We start from the raw sequence: 16,832 nt of genomic DNA, 5'->3' as shown, positions 1-16,832 counted from the left end.
ATTTCGAGCGATACTCCATAATTTGGGATCGCTAACTGCATGCAGTACAGGCATATTATTTTTTTAAACCATCCGTGGTTCATTCATTTGAGACAATTACTATACATACCACAAATTATCTCGAAAAAGGAAAATATCTGATACAACAAACTTGCTTGCATTCGGTCAAAATTAACCAAAATATTCCCAGAATCAATCAGGCTAAGTGCTCTGGTCTCGCAAAGCTAAAGCAGCCCGTGACCTCGGGGAAGTTGGCCCGGGGACACAAATTCTTCCGCCTAAGACCCTTCGTCGCACTCGTAATAATACAACTGCTGTATGCGCAATCTAGCCCTTTGAATGATGACTTTCAAAGCGAGATCATTTCCAGTTTCAGCATCAAAGGATAGTGTCAAATCGGCTAACGGGCCCCGGTATAACAGCAACAACAATACCCATAGGCGGATCCAGGGGGGGGGGGGGCACGGGGGCACGTGCCCCCCCCTCCAGACCCTTAAAAATATGCTAGATTTTTAATACGGTCCCATTATCATTTCGTTCGTTTTGTATGACGAAGTATCCTTGTGCCCCCCCCTGAACAAAATCCTGGATACGGCCTTGCTTGTGCCCCTCCCAGAAAGAAATCCTGGATCCGCCCCTGACAATACCCATAAAATTAATTCCCCCCTCCCTTGAGGAAGAATGAGGAGGTCACAATGAAGGGGTCAACCAAACAACTCACCACTTCCAATATTCCTCGGAACCCAAACAAATGAATTGAGTCCACGGCGCACGGCCACCCCTTAGTTTCCTTTTGATCAACTGCTTCGCGAAACTTCGATTCAAAAGGAAACCCGCACTACACCCACCAGGACGTCCGTACACCAAATGGCACTGCCGACACACACTTCAATACTCTGTCGCATTGAGAGCAGCCAAATTGTTTCGGACAGTTGGATCAACGAGACCTCACTTAGACTAGCACTGAAAGAGTATTTGGCGCGACCACGATAATTGCATTTCGATGATTCCGATTTAGGCGAGATAGGCAGCATGACAAAAATTGATTACTTCGAGGGAATTCGTCTTGAAATGAGCTACATGTCAGCTCAGGACTTTCTCAATTTTCATGTTTACTATACCCCAATCGGTAGCAACACATCAAGCACCTCATAATGAACTCGCAGGCAGTACTGGTGGGGTTTGCGTATAATGGTAAAAATGGTGTTTTAATTCGAAAGATGCTTTTGATAAAATGCGTTGAAGTGGAGTCCAAACTGAACGATAAATGACGATTTCGAATCCTTTTGTCATCGGCCAACAGTGATAAACTTGAATATCAAAATGAAAGAACGTGGGAGGTCTATGGGAATAACAAATCATTGCTTACTGAATTTTGAATATATCAACCATTGTTCATATTTAAACCTATTATTTCATTTAACTGTGGTAGGGATGTGAATTGATTTTACAGAAAACTTAGAAATTGCATATGCATTTAGCATAGATGTAATTTTTTACAATGAGAGTTCTTTCTCATTCTTCACGGTTTCTGCCAGTTTAAGTTACTTCAGAAACGAAAGTGCTTTCAATTTTCATAACCTTAGCAAAAATCCACCGTCTCCTATAGCGCATAATAACACCCTGCAATAACCTCCTTACTCCCATCCCTATTGGTTACCCACTTATATTTAGCTCGATCATCATTTGGGCGAAGAAGAAAAAAAGAAGATGAAGTACTTCATGGTTTGGCGGCTAAGACTTCGGTTTGACAACCTTCTTTTATCACATCCCTTTACGTCAGTCATAAATTAGTCTTATATATCTGGCATCTAATGGCGTCGTCAATTCAATGAAACTGTTTGACACTAAAACATAAAAGAGCATTCAAACGATTAAAAATATGTTGATTGCATTTCCATAACTACGTCTAAATGGTAAGGATAAAGTCGAAGACTGAGATGGAACTAGAGCTTTGGTGGCTGTAACCAGAATACTTCCAGAAATATATTATAAAATTTATAACTAGCTGTAACAAACAATATAAGAATAAGATCTAATGGCTACCTAGAGGAATTACTCGTTTTCTTCCGTCTACTTACTTCAGAAGTTGCGGATATAAATCAGCATATAAAATGCCACATAAATATTCACGATGTATTAGATAAAAAATGACAAATTCCACGACGAGAAGTGTTATCCCAACTATGATCATAACTTTAGGAGTAAGCTACAATCTATCCTGCCGCAGCTGTCAGCAAAAGATCCATACCAGCTGATGTCACATATTTTAAATAATAATACCAGCTCACACGAGAAGCGGTTATAAAACTCTTGGGCGTGAAATTCGCAAAGTTTAATACTTTTTCCATTAAGAATTCCATTTTAGGTAGCGAAGTCTCCGAGCAGGTTGAAAAAGACAGTGATAGATGGCACTTCTTGATGGAGGATTTTTCTTTTTGATTGTTTCTCCCCGTAATACTTCCAGAGCACACATCTACGAGATAATGGCATATGAGATTAGTGGCCGAGGATATATTAAAACTGGAAAAAGCTATCGATGACTGAGGAGTTCCTCCGGAAAACACATGGGAAACATGGTGTGTTAGTGCATACGTGCCTACGTTTACTATCGCTCAGGTTAAATAAAAGATGATGATCACAGAAAAGATCAATGCATACAATTTTTTTCCATTATAGCAATAAATAAGTAAATCGCTGTATCCAGCAAATATATTTCAATCCATAGCATATCAAAAAAAATAATGACACAAATAAATTATTTTTATATCATTCGGATGATCAACAGCATCACAAATCACCGGAAAGTGAAACGAGAAAGATAAAACGAGCTAATGATGCGAGGGAGGGGAGATCCCAATGGTGGGGGTAGAGCCAATACGAAGTGGAGTGAGAGGAACATTCCTTTCTCTACACATGCGTTTTTTCGCAGAGTTTAAAAACCACACCGGGCATGCTAAGTATGAGGTCACTAATAATTTTTTAAATCGGACAGTCTCTGCTAAAGAGCCAGCCAAACTCCCTTTTTTCTTGCGAGAGCTGGCATAGCTGCAACCTCACTTGATGAGACGGGATGTTACCTTGACCACTTGATACTCCCTGAAATCATTCAGACTAAGAAGAACGTGGATTGATACATAAGTCTAAAGTTGACGAATGCGTATTTAAATGAACATATCGGCGATTGACGAAGGGGTGATGAAAAACTTAAAGACAAGACAAGACTTATTTCAAGCATTCCACCTTTACATGGACATGAAATTAGCGCGCTCATTCTGCTCAAAATGTAAAACTCCAATCACACTGTATGAATACCTTCCTTCCCTAACAAAAAAATGATAAAATAATACACGAATTTAGTTTGAAATTGGATAGCTTGTAATTGAAACACTCAGCCTAGAACATAAGTAAGAATTTACTGATTATATTCCACCTTTTATGAAAGGTCCTCAATTGCATCCCAATTACTCAAGTAACTTCATTTTCGATGGAAAATTCTTCTTTCGTCTTTCCGTTCGAAAGATCAAGTCTACCAAAATCGGTTACAATGACTACTTGCAGTTGGAAGTTAAGCTAAAATTCACATATCAAAACCATTCTATTTTCTCATACAATTATAGTCCTTTAAGCGCAAATCCGGCCACCACTAGATTTTTAATGGCTGGGCTATTATTATGCCCTTCAGTTGAAGTGGAAAACGATGCCTGACAGCAGAAATTCCCGATCACGTAGAAAACATGGGGTAGCCCAGTAAATATAGTAAAAATGATTACCCTATCATAAATCAGCGTAATTTAAGATTACAAATTTTACCTAGTAATATGAACAACTATATAGATATTTAAAATTATATTTATTCGTTTTCGAAGATTTCGGTAGGCATGAAAATATTTTATTAGCTGCCTATATTGAATATTTATTAATCATCAATATCGTTACATTCGGTATTAATTGAAACAGATTTCCATTATCTTTGCTCTAAATAATTAACAATTCAAAGCCATAAAGATGAAAGAAATTACATTAGCTCATTAATAGTTTCAATAAATAAAGGATGTTTAAAAATAGGGCAATATTGGTTAGTTGAATAGCAAGATTTTGCAGTATATTTCAGGTCACGTATTCCCCCTATGAACGAGAACTAGCAAAACCTTAATCAATTCCGACCCATTACCTCTTGTTCACACTATTCACTATGCTTCGAATCATAAAAAACAGCCATAGTCCGAACTTGCTCCACACTTTTTAATTTTTTTAAATAATGACCCCCTCCTCCCTGATCCAACCCCTGCACGTTCTATTCCACTTTCTTACCATCCCTCACTTCCTTACCTTAAAAACTTAACCAATCTCCCCTCACTCACGTATACAAGCCCCTTAACACATAGGCACTCACACACAACCGCGTCTTTTTAAATTATTCACGAGAAATTTTCAATTTGCCCCGAGTCCGGATAAGTTTTAACGAAGCCCCGAAGTGAGAACCTGATGGGGGTTAGGGGTAGGAAACTGCTGTGGAAGGAGACATTATGGGGTTGGGAGGAGGTCAGGGGGAGGGGAGGTTCCCCGAGATAAGTTAAGAAGGCGGGCGGAAGAAGGATGGAAAATGTTAGCATTGAGGGAAGAGACTGCGGGCGATAGGACGTGAAAAAGTCCTAAGTGATGAAAAATTCAAAATAATCACAAAGATGTTTCGAGCGAAGGAAAGCTTCTATGGGACCAAAAAGGCCCGCGGTAAAAGCGGGATTTTGACTTGCACAGCAGGGCGTCCACTTTATGCATGTGCGGAGATGAAAAGGGCAGGAGAATTACTTCCAAAGCTGAGACAAAACGGATGGAGCTGTTTAAACAAAATAAGGCGGGGCTGACTAAACATGCTTTTACCATGCTAAGTTTTTATGCTGAGAGAAAGAGATATGATAGAACTTAATTATTTCCCACTCACTTAACATACTAATAAGAACTAGTCCAATGTGCCATTCAATATGAGGTTTTTTACACCTTAGTTATAGGGCTGGAGAACTAGAAAGTTAGCAGCCAGTGACTCTCAACGGTACTATCGACTGAATGGGACATGAAGGTCGATCCCTTTACGTACCCTTACCTGGAAAATATGGTTGTACAAATGAATCATAAAATAAACTGTACAAATATCATCAAATGTATTGATATTATGCCCAATAAGGAGCAATAATATAAATAGATTTAGAATTTAATTCTTCTGAATCTTAGCTTACATAAAAATTCATTAATCCTATGAATATTAGCGTAAATTGGCGCTGAAAGAGTTGATACACACATAATCATCCTATTGGTTCGAAGTCCGCGATAAGTTATGCCATTACTTAAGCAAGGATGGCTATTAAGCAATTTTGTCATAATTACGAACAAAATATTAATAATTATTAGTCGCCAATCAAGGAAAAATTTACAAACCAAGACCGTAGAATATTAACTTTATTTCGAACGGAGATAGTAATTCCTTCCCCTCAGAGCGTAAAAAAATTTCTCAACAATATCATTTTCCAATAGGAAATACATCCTCGATCATTTTATTTCGGCATTAATTGACTCAAATCACGCGTAAAGTCCTTTCAGAATTACCAATACAGGCCAACTCATCGCAATTGAAGCATGCGATATTCAAAAATATTAAGGATTATGAACCGGCGCATTGCAATATCGATACCTATTTGCACCCTCGTCTTCGTGACTCCTTTATTCGTGGCATTTAGTGTGGTTTTAGTACTGCATGGATAGACATAAATCACTTACTTGCTAGTAAAAACTGAAAGCATGTCTATGTGTATAAGTGTATTCATGTCATGGACTTGAGATCTATGGAGCGATATATGCTTGATGGTAGGTCATATCCCTTTCACAGATCTTTGCGCGTTATTTCCAGTACTACATTACTGCAATAACCATGAATGGTTCATTCCACCTGTTTTAAACTTCATGCTGGCTAATTATCAGACGTAAATTAGACCTCGCAATGGATCACAATGGCTTGCGCGCTATCAGAAGCTTCCAGAAATGCTTAGACAGTCACATTATCTCCAGGTAATGGTAGTGTCATTTGAAAGTTAGAAAAACAGAGGCAATGAGAATCAAATCCAGAGCAATTATTGAAGGTGGATTTCTTATGAAAAAACAAGAAACGGTTCCCTTTCAAAAGTCTTCACCCGCCCTATAGACTCGTAACATGAGTAGGGGTCGTCATGTGAGATGGTATACAAACTCAGCCGAGAGCAACCTTACACCCTAACCGGATATGGCTACCAGAGCTTCGAATTATCGTTGTCCCGAGTGGTCATCGCCTTTTTGGAGAGAATAAATGAAAACACCAGACGATACATAATTTTTATGCTTCGCAATTCATTTTTGCCTCCGGGGATAGAACGAATAAGGAAATGTATACCACATTTTCATACAGTCCATTGATTTTAAGTCATTGGCTTGGAAGCATATTGAAAAGACGTTACATTTTTGACGCATCCATAGAAGACAAAGTCGCTCAGTCGCCATTGAACGCCTTCTGTAGCGGTATCTAGGACGGCCGTGTATAGGTGCATACCAATTGATTACTTTGGTTGCAGTTCGTTCGCCATTTCGGTTCGATGCGACGCGATGCTACGGTTCGCTGCGCGTTTCGGTACCTCGTCTTTGAAGGTAATGTATAATGGGCCTTAGGGCGAAGGTACAAGTCAGAATACTACTAGAATACAGTTCAAGATGTGACTGCGGGCACGCCCTCAGCGCTTCACAAATTGAAACGCTTTAACCCAATATATCAAAATGTACGAACCAGCATTTCGTTCTCGCCCGCCGTGGCATTGAAAAAGATTAAAGCAGTCCACGATTGGTTTTCCAAGTTGTTACGCTACCATAGCACTCGCATGGTCAGACAAAGTCCGTGTGTTCTATTGAGTAGCCGATAAAAACTTAAGCCTAGGATCATTACTGCTGGGATGAAGCAAATGAAAATTCCCTAATTACGTCACTATTTGGCACACTAGCAGTAATTAAATTTATTTTTTTTTCCGACTTAGCAAAGGCAAATATTACTCTCCAGGGTAACAATCAAAATACTGTGGGAGACCTCGACCATGCCAAGGAACTACCAAAAAGCGCAAGGTGGGCGTCCATACTGGAGATATGATAAAAATAGTCTTTAGCTCGCATCGGATGCTACACGATAGTTGAGAATGAAATAAAATATAGTAAAATCTACGATATCTTATCAGTGGATGCCGATGAGATCATTCATAAAATTATTTATAACACCTATATTAATTTTTCATATTCCAGGGGCAGGAAGCCTTACTTAGAGGCTTACTTCCAAATACCTCCTGTTTCGGAGGCTTGGGAGTCTGGCTACTGAAAGACAACAAATGATCGGCCCAGTCACGTCACGTGTAGCCCTCTACTTCCGCGTGCTTGCCATTACCCGTTAACGAAAAGTACCAGCGCAAAAGAAATACAATCCATTTTTCTTTTGTCAGTCACCGTAGTCAGTGGCAGCTCGACAAAAGAAGTGAGTAAAGTGCCATTTCACTTATATTTAGAAATAATACCCATACTAGAACGTCAGTAATCATATAATAATGAGTATTCATGAATTTAAAGTTGCTTTTTAAAACCATATCATCATGTAGTTATAGAGAAACTGGTAGCTCAATGCTTTAAGGGGGACGCCTACAAGTCCGAAAATAGAAAATTTAGATTCGCTTTAAAGAACTGAAGTGACCACTCCAGTCAAGCTACTTGCAAGAAGGCAAGAGATAGGAATAGAGCGATTTAGGGACGAGAAATTGCAATTGGTTGCCATGGTTACAGACTGCAAGGTGGCGTGTTTTTGATCGTATCATCATGGTAACACCTGCATCTGTCTTGGAGGATATTATGGAGAAATACTAAACTTACAAAACATTCAAGAATTTCTAGCAAGATATCCAGGAAATGTAGATAAAAATGGCACAGAATGCTAAAAAAATGCTGAGACTTACTCCATCAACTTCGACCCCCTCGGATGTGACCAACAATCACTCGGCCAACGGACCACATTGTATGAGGAACCTTCAGAACTTAGACATCCAACAGGTAGGGTATGCTGGACCAAGTCACATTATACAGATAGCCACGCACCAATAATTCACTTTCAGCACGTAAATTATTCGCACAACACTCGAACGAAAATCCGGGCAGCACTAACACAAGAAAAGCGTGGTGTACAATCCCTCTAAATCCCAGGCAGAGACTGATTTCCACGCAGACTAGGCGAAGGTGATTGGCAACGGGCCTGAGGTATATGATTCAGGGCCTCTGACGGGCGTAACAGTGAACCGTGGCAAGAGTGCGAAGCTGACCTTGTTGAGGGAGCTTGAGCAATTCGGCGTCCCATTGCGGTATCTCGGGTAGGTGGTTGAGGTGACGTGGAAAGGGGGTGTGACTCGAGACCACTTGTCCTATACTAAGACCTCAATTAAATGGCATGAATGCTGTCTCCCTCAACCATTCCGCTTAATTTTACCCGCAAAAACTCGAGCTTCCGTCACTGATCTTCAGCCAAGCGTGGCGAGAAGCATTCTAGCTCCCACGCCAACTAGTTCCCCGGCCGACCACTTCGACTCGCTTCTCTGTTTTAACACCACCTTCCTCGAAGAGCTTGGAAGTACGTCATCACTGTCTACATTACACTTACCGACCATGGTGGCAATGCGATGACGGACTCGCTTGCCACACCCAAATCGCGAGTTCGATTCCACCAGAGAAAGTTTTACCATCTAGGGCATGGATTAGTGTGATTTTCCAATTTGTCAAGTGTAATAGAGGACTCTTCCATCATAATCTCGCAGGTTTAATAAGAAACAAAATTTGATTTTAATTTTTCTCATACGAACAAAGGGTGAGGAACATAATAATGATCGTGCACGATTTTATCGTTAATTTCTCTCTCCACGTGAATTGAAAAAGTAGGTATTATTATACAATGCTCTGCGTTTAAAAACAGCAATGGCAAGCGAAAATTCGATACGGTAAGAAGATTATTTGTACCGATATGGGTCATTATCCACACATTTTAGGTGATTAAATGCACTTACACTAAAGACTTGACAAAACTAGCTTAAAGATGAACGCTATATTCAGAAGTCGGTGAGTTATGAAGGGGAAAAACTCAGTAGTCTCAGAGGCATGAATGACTAGCGAAGGCACATCTAGAAGCATCTGAAAGGAGTTCACCATCAGTGAGTCATAGCGGTGTTTTTTTTTCTCGAAATTATTCCCATATGTTATCATTCCGAACGGTTGCTACGATTGGCTAGCAACGCGATTGGGATTTGTTATTTTTGAAAAATTTTCTTCCGACGACGGTATTAGCCCCCGTCGAGAGTCATTGGAGTGAAAATTGTGTAACAAAACAGATTCCAATTACATTGATACCAAGTAAGATACAATAGGGTGGTTTCCTATTATTTTTTTATTCCCTAAATCGAAAGGTTATTATTACTGGAGTACGTATTTCACGTTTTTAGATTTTTAAATGATGATATCTATTTTTCGCGATTAAATGAAAAGTGAAAATATTCAAGCGCGCGAAAACGCGACGGGTAAGTATGAATGCCGGGGTAACTCCGTGTGACGCCGTTCTGGTTCCCGCTGTCGCAAGTGAGGTGACCTTGGGGCGAGGCTCTGAGCGCTGATACGACGCAAGTAGCTATCTGGTAACGCTTGGCTTAAATAAGGATTATTAGTACCTTATCAAACGAAGAAAACTTTACGACCTTAGACAGTTTTAATAGGTGATTATTAAGACATGTTTCCCTGAGCTCTGTGCCTCATGCATGCATTGGTAGCCTCAGACGATGTAAAACTCCTATCTACTCGAATAGAAACTAGGTCCCTGTGACGTCACGTGGAGTGGCATCGCATGGGCGCCAATCTGGCCTTTTTCAAATGAGGATAAAATTGACCCTTGCCATTCGTCTAAACCGGTATTTCTAAAACCAAATAATTGCTATATTATGAATACACTAATGGTGGGTAACGAATCGCAATCAATGCCTTTCATTTTCTTTGATGAAGGAAACTACCCTATTGCTCGGAATGGTAGCGTCGCAATAATTCCAAGAACACCGCTTCAGTGAGGGAGTATTGAGGGCAGGAAAATGTAGGACGGGGGTCCGGGAATTTGGAACACTTGCCATGTTTACTCTGTTGAAGATGTCCGTCTGAACTTCCAGGAACCTCGACACAGGGCAATAAATTTCACATCAAGCACACACGCACAGAAAAATTTCAAAATCCTTGAAAATGATAAAAAACGTATCGTAACCAGTGGCGGATCAATGGGGGGGGCTTAGGGGGGGGTATAGCTGATTTGCACTAGATAAAATGTTCATTTTTTCCGACTCTCACTACTGCTGAAATCTTAACCCTCACTTAGCCCTATCCTGGATCCGCCGCTGATCGTAACCATCGTTGGTATTATTGGTTAATTAAAACCATGGTTAGTAACTCAGTGTTGAGCGTATAAAGTGAATTTAATTTCCCTTTTAATCTTGTAATGACGATTTGAAGGCATTCTGAGCCCTCATATTACCTGAATAAGTGCATGTTTTTAATCAAATTTTGAAAGATATATTAAGCTTTTCTGATCAATGGGGTCAACTACCTTGCATAAGTAAAGCGAAGTAATAGTTCGAGTGGCTATTCGGAAATTTGATGGAAGTAGTGGGGACCTACAGTTTCTCCTATGTTATAAGCCGGCGTAATGCTTTTTTTTACCAGTTGAGAGATTGCAATCCAGTACGATATCGCATTATATCACATGGTGAGCAGACATAAGAATGAAACTGCCACCTCTCAGCCAGCAGCGATAGTTTTTCTGAGAATTTATCCGTTCCAAAATATTTTATGCCTACCAGTTTTATAAGTGGGTCTCCGATACGGTTTTTGAAATACAATACCACAATACATTGCATTGGTCCAGTGAATACAATTGATAGAAGAGATTCAAGTATCGGGTGATTAGTCTATTGCTCATCTGTGAATGAAAAACACTCGTCTCTGCCACATTGAACCATAAGGCCATCAAATGAGACATCTTTATGTCCCCAAAAATATTCTTCACTTAAGTAAACAGTTTAAACATGGACGTGCTATTATCAATTTACAAAATTGGCATATACACTTTACAAAAACATATTTATGCATAAAATTTATCTTCCACTGCCTTTTCTCCTCTGACTTCCTCAACCGGTTCTTGTGAATTAGACAATAAACAAATAATAGTGAGCACCTGATATCTTTGCATCGAATTTTGTCCTGGATCCAAGCGGTTTGTTGGAGTATTTGATGTATTGCCTAATGTATTATGAGTAGATTGCTGGGAACGTCCCCGCCCCGACTTGGAGCAGTGTGTGCTAACGACTATTTCCATGATTGACTGGCTATTCTCCCAGATAATGGCACGCATGTCCTGCAATCTGTCCTTTCGATAAAAAAAAGTTGTCGAATACTATGAAGTGAAGCCGTGAATTCCAAAACAGCGTCAGTCCACTCAGAAAAAAATTGCAAAATATTTTCTCTGCTTATCTTCAGACCTACCCAAGATCACTTTAAATGTTGTACAGGAACCAATTCATTGCCAATAGTGATTTCCATTCATAGGCATAAAAATCCAAGCCACTAATTAACCAACAAATATAAGCAAGCAAACTGTTTGTCCAAAATTACTGACTAGTTTATTAGTGCCATGTGGAGTATCATGGCTTAAATTGCTGAATTTGCAGTTAATTCATTCCATACATTTTTTTCTTATTAAAAGGTAGAATTTCGCTGACAATATTTTGATCTTCGTAGGAATTCGAGGAATCAAGCGAGATGGAGTGGAATTGATTCAAAATGAAACACTGACTTGCAATTTTCCACAAAAATTTGTGGAAATTTTTGTTATAAATTATATAAAATAAATGTATAATATATAAATAATATAAATATATAAATTTTTGTGGAAAATTGCAAGTCAGTGTTTCATTATTCGTAGGAATTTATTTTCGACCTTATACTTTTCGCTAATTCGTACCCGAAAAGATGACTGCGCGCACAATCGATGACTTTCCGTTCTACCTAGACATCTGGTTAATCCCATGCCGGTACTCATCACCTTAACGAAAAGAATGACAGATATACTGACCGTAAGGGGACGGTACAGATAATTGAGTGTAGGTAAACTAATATAATATGTCTAAATCGTCATGCTATAAAGCAGAAACATATAATGAGGCATTAATTGATCTGATATAACAGTAGCAAGGACTAAATGGTGAAGTAGAAATATGGTCGAGTATCGCAGCGTTATTCAACACTCAATTATTCCTCAGACATGCAAAAAAAAGATTTTTAAACTGAAAATGCAGGATATATACAAAAAGTGAGGTGAAATATAAATCATTATTTTATTTGAACTCAAGTGTTCATGGACAATCTATCATTATTTTCAAATGGTAATTGTTTAAAAGTGACCATTGAATACGTATTTTTACTAAACCTACCGCTACTAAGCAACACCATATTTCATTTTTATCGAATGTTTCACTGTGATTCATAGGATTCAGTAAAATATTTTAACTACATATTATCTTCCTCATCGAAATATATGCGCAATAAGATTGATATATTTTGGTGCAATTATTATAAGAACATAGGTACATTACTTTATCATTGAGTAGCATTGATTACGCCCTGTGAAAGGACACATCTCTTATATTGCACCTCACCTAGTTTCTAATCAAATCGGAGCATTCGAGTAGAAGTCTACAGGGGTAGTGATAAGGATACCATTGATGTGTACATGGCCCACTTCAACATTTAGGCGAAAATTCATTTAAAAAATCCTTCTTTGAAGGTAGATTGATGATGAATATTTTTTCCCCAAAAAGCTTTGGAGTTGTGAAGAGGCCCTAAATTTTATCCATTAGTCAGTCTTCCTTTTTTTCTGTTACGAGCAACTGAGAAAGAGATACAACTTTCACAAGCTCCGCGAAGGGAGAGAAAAATCATGCAAAGACTGTTAGCGAAAAGTATTAATTTTTTCGCCTTTTTATTTTCCAGAAACTGGTGTTTCTCAACTTATTTCGTATTTTATATTTGGGGCGGGGTAAGTAACGAGTTTAATTAGGTTCTCGGAACATTTCCAATTAAAGCGATCAAGGTTTCACCCCCTCGTTTCTCTACTCTCCCGAATTTTTCCCCTTTACCTTATCTCTACAAAGAGTTATCCAATTTCGATGCAAATTTATCTTGACTTCTTTGAGACGAAAAAAAAGATTCCCCCAGCCCTGACCAAAGGATTAAAAATGCACTGTACTCTCGATAATTCGATGAAAACTAATTGTTAATCCCTCGTTAACATGGAGTCTCCGCCTGAAATTCGTTATGCCTAATATCTCTTTAATGCAATACAATGAATACTAATGTGCTTGGTTATCGCAAGCAAGTTTTAAAATCTGTGCAAAAAATCTTCTCAAGGCGCAATTACCCAACCTATGTTCTGCGTAGGCCATTCCCGAAGGAAAATCTTTTGATTCATCACTTTCCGCTATCAGCCTAAATATTCAAGGTGAAATCGGCAAGACAAAATAAACCTATATTTAGTAATGGTAGCTTCATGGCGTCTTGCATATCGGTTGATGTAGTTAAAATTACGAAGTTCTGATGAAATGTATTATGAGGAGAAATTACGAGTCACATTTATTACGCTGTTGAATATGCTGCAATTTTGAAACAAATGCTATACTTACTTTGGACTCATTCACAACATCAAAAATATTTTTATAGTGACAAAATTCATTCGGTTTTATTCAAGTAAAATATTTTTTTCGTATTTATTCACGTATGATAGATTATGAACATGAGGAATTACGAATATGCAATAAGATGACAGTATTTCAATTTGGCGCTTAGAAGCCTCAACATCGGGACGTCATGAGTCATACGATTATGCTAAAAATAAGGAACCTTTACTGAGACCAGTGAAGCTGGGAATTTAAATTTCGTGCATAAATTATGTTCACTTACCTACCTTAATTAAGGTAAATCGTTCCTGGTATCTAAGATTTATTTAAGTAGTAATTTTATTTCTTTATTTATTTCCATTACCCCATAAACACCACATTTACGGCCTTAAAATGGGGAATTAACGATTAACAATGAAGGACATTCACACACGCCCACGCCCTAGATAAGGGTAACTTACCCAGGTGGGACTCGAACCCGCGACCTTCGGTTTGGCAGGCGAGGACTTTGCCTGTAAGAGACCATGACTACATCAGTGCTTCAACATGCAGGTTGGCTTAGGTGGGTGAGGGTAGAGATCACCTCAGAACAGGCATTAGGACTTTGAACTTCCACGATAGGGTGCAATCTAGTTACCCAGAACCTACTCGGAGAGGGAATAATATCTGAAGGGATAATTCAAGCAGATCAAATCCCAGAATACCTCGATGAGTATCCAAGCGCTCTACACACTATAGCACTGCTTTCCCTACAGTCTCTATAACATCTCAAATGAAAATCTTATATAATACACCAATACGCACCATAGTGAAGAAAACTGCATCGACATACTTTGACAACGAAGCTGGCAGGGACAACCAACCCATAAAAGAAATTATATCCTTTAAAGATACATTCTAAGACATATTCCGCAAACCGGAAGATATTTTAAACACATTACAGAGGCATTTTTAAAACAGTGATGAACGCAAGGACGTTAAACTAAAGCCAGGGATTAAAAGAAGTCAGAATACTTCATAATCCACTTTAAACCCAGGCCACAACGATGTATACACCAAGGCAGAAGTTTGCCACGAAAAAATATTTCCTCTACCCGGAATTCGAACCCGGATCTCAAGATTGCCGGCCAATGACTCGTGGTGTAATTGGCTAGCACGCTTAACCAACGATCGAGAGATCTGGGTTCGAATTCAAGCTAAGCTTAATATTTTTTCATGGCGAATCCCATCCTAGGTGCATATAATCAGGGGCGGTCTGGGGTGTTTGGGGGCCCTCAGCTGGAGCTCATGATAGGACCCCCGTCAGCGGAGGATTGGCGCCCCCCCTCCGGAAAATTTTAGCAATTTGCATGCCCGGAAATGGATTATGACGCTATTTTGGCTCTTAAAAACAAGATAAAATTTTAAAAATAAAATTTTGTAAGAAGAAATACTATAAAAAGTGATAACTTAACAGATTATAAAATTAAATTATGTACTTAAATAATTATTATCATTCGATTATCTATTTGGTGAATTTGTTCCTTGAAAATGCCCTGAAATTTGATAAACCTCAAAAATAACCTTTCAGAATAGCCCTTTAAAAAAGCAAACGTAAAAATGCAAAATATTACGAAGCACATTTTGGGGCGAGATAAAGAATTTGGTTGTTATAAATTAACTATAACTTATTAATTTTTGCATGGCTTATAGATATAGTCACAAGTACATAGCTTTTTTCCATACCCATTGGTTATTGTTTCAAAGTGTATATGAAAACCTGTGCAAAAATACTAATTTTGTAGAAAAATTGAAGCCTGAATTAGCATACATAGCTTAAACTATTGTTTTACGGATACTGTTTAACAATTTGTTTCGTCCATTTAAATCAAGTGGCCAATTAAAACTGTCGGGTAGAGAAGAAAATACCTGGTAAATATTAGGATATATTTTTATATTTTCAAATTTATTTTGATTTTGATCTTTATATTAGAGAATCTGCAGTTAAAAAAAAGTATTTTTATCGGTAATTGTCAAATATTATAGACCCAATCAATAATTTATTTATTTTTTTTACTTCTAAGTGATTATGTGTTCAGGGAGTCATAAAAATACTCACAATAACAATAATTCAAACTTTATAATACTACCAACTTTTACACACTTAAGAGAGCTAATACAATATACCTAAGCAATTAGGGTCTGCTCTACACTACTGAAGTTCGTTATGTATGACTGATACTTGACGCGAGGCCGAACTTGAATTCAACAGTCCATCCGAAAACTGCCTTCAAGTGGCAGATGAGCTGGGGTTTGAAATATCAACACTGAGAACATGCATTCTTACGTCAAAGAACAAACGCAACGCTCCCGCAGAAAATCCAGAAGAATATTTTAGGAGATCTTTTTCTACCTTTTCTAAATCATTTTTTCAGAGATCGGTTTAAGATAGACAACAGAGGTTTCCGTGAGTTCTTCCTCTTGAAGGTCTCATTCCCTCCAGCTTATCAAGATTCGCGATTCGTCAAAAACTTGTACGAGCGTACAGAAAGCGTAACATATATATCAAACGAAATGGTTTGAGAGCCGATGGAGACTCGGAGGCTGCTCGCTAGGCTTAGATTGCTTGAGCAATTAAGGATAGGCATACATCTTTAAGAGCGACACGGAGATCATCATATTAGAACTCCACTGTATTTCCAGGTCCGACAGAGACGTTAAAATAGAGAGATTTTTAGGCGAACAGATACGTGCGGGAATTCGTTATTTCCCCCACACGACAAATCACTTTAATAAAAGCTAGGCGTAATTTCGTTAGAACATTCTCCTTTACATATAAATACGGCGGGTGTCCTGACATCTCTAGCCACACGCCAATTGAGGCAGCTAGCGGGGTGGTATGTAGATGTAGTTGACCAACATAAAAACTTTTACTTACAAAACGACCTTCTACTTGTGCACATCAGTGTCTTTCTTTATCAAAGGATTAGCCAAAAACCTCTGTTTTTGAGCCTTGAAAATCCCAAATATTCTATATCTCCGAATCCCCCTTCG

This window comes from Ischnura elegans, chromosome 4 (assembly GCF_921293095.1).
Source record: "Ischnura elegans chromosome 4, ioIscEleg1.1, whole genome shotgun sequence".
Classification (NCBI taxonomy): domain Eukaryota; kingdom Metazoa; phylum Arthropoda; class Insecta; order Odonata; family Coenagrionidae; genus Ischnura; species Ischnura elegans.
Note: the sequence above shows the minus strand (reverse complement) of the source record.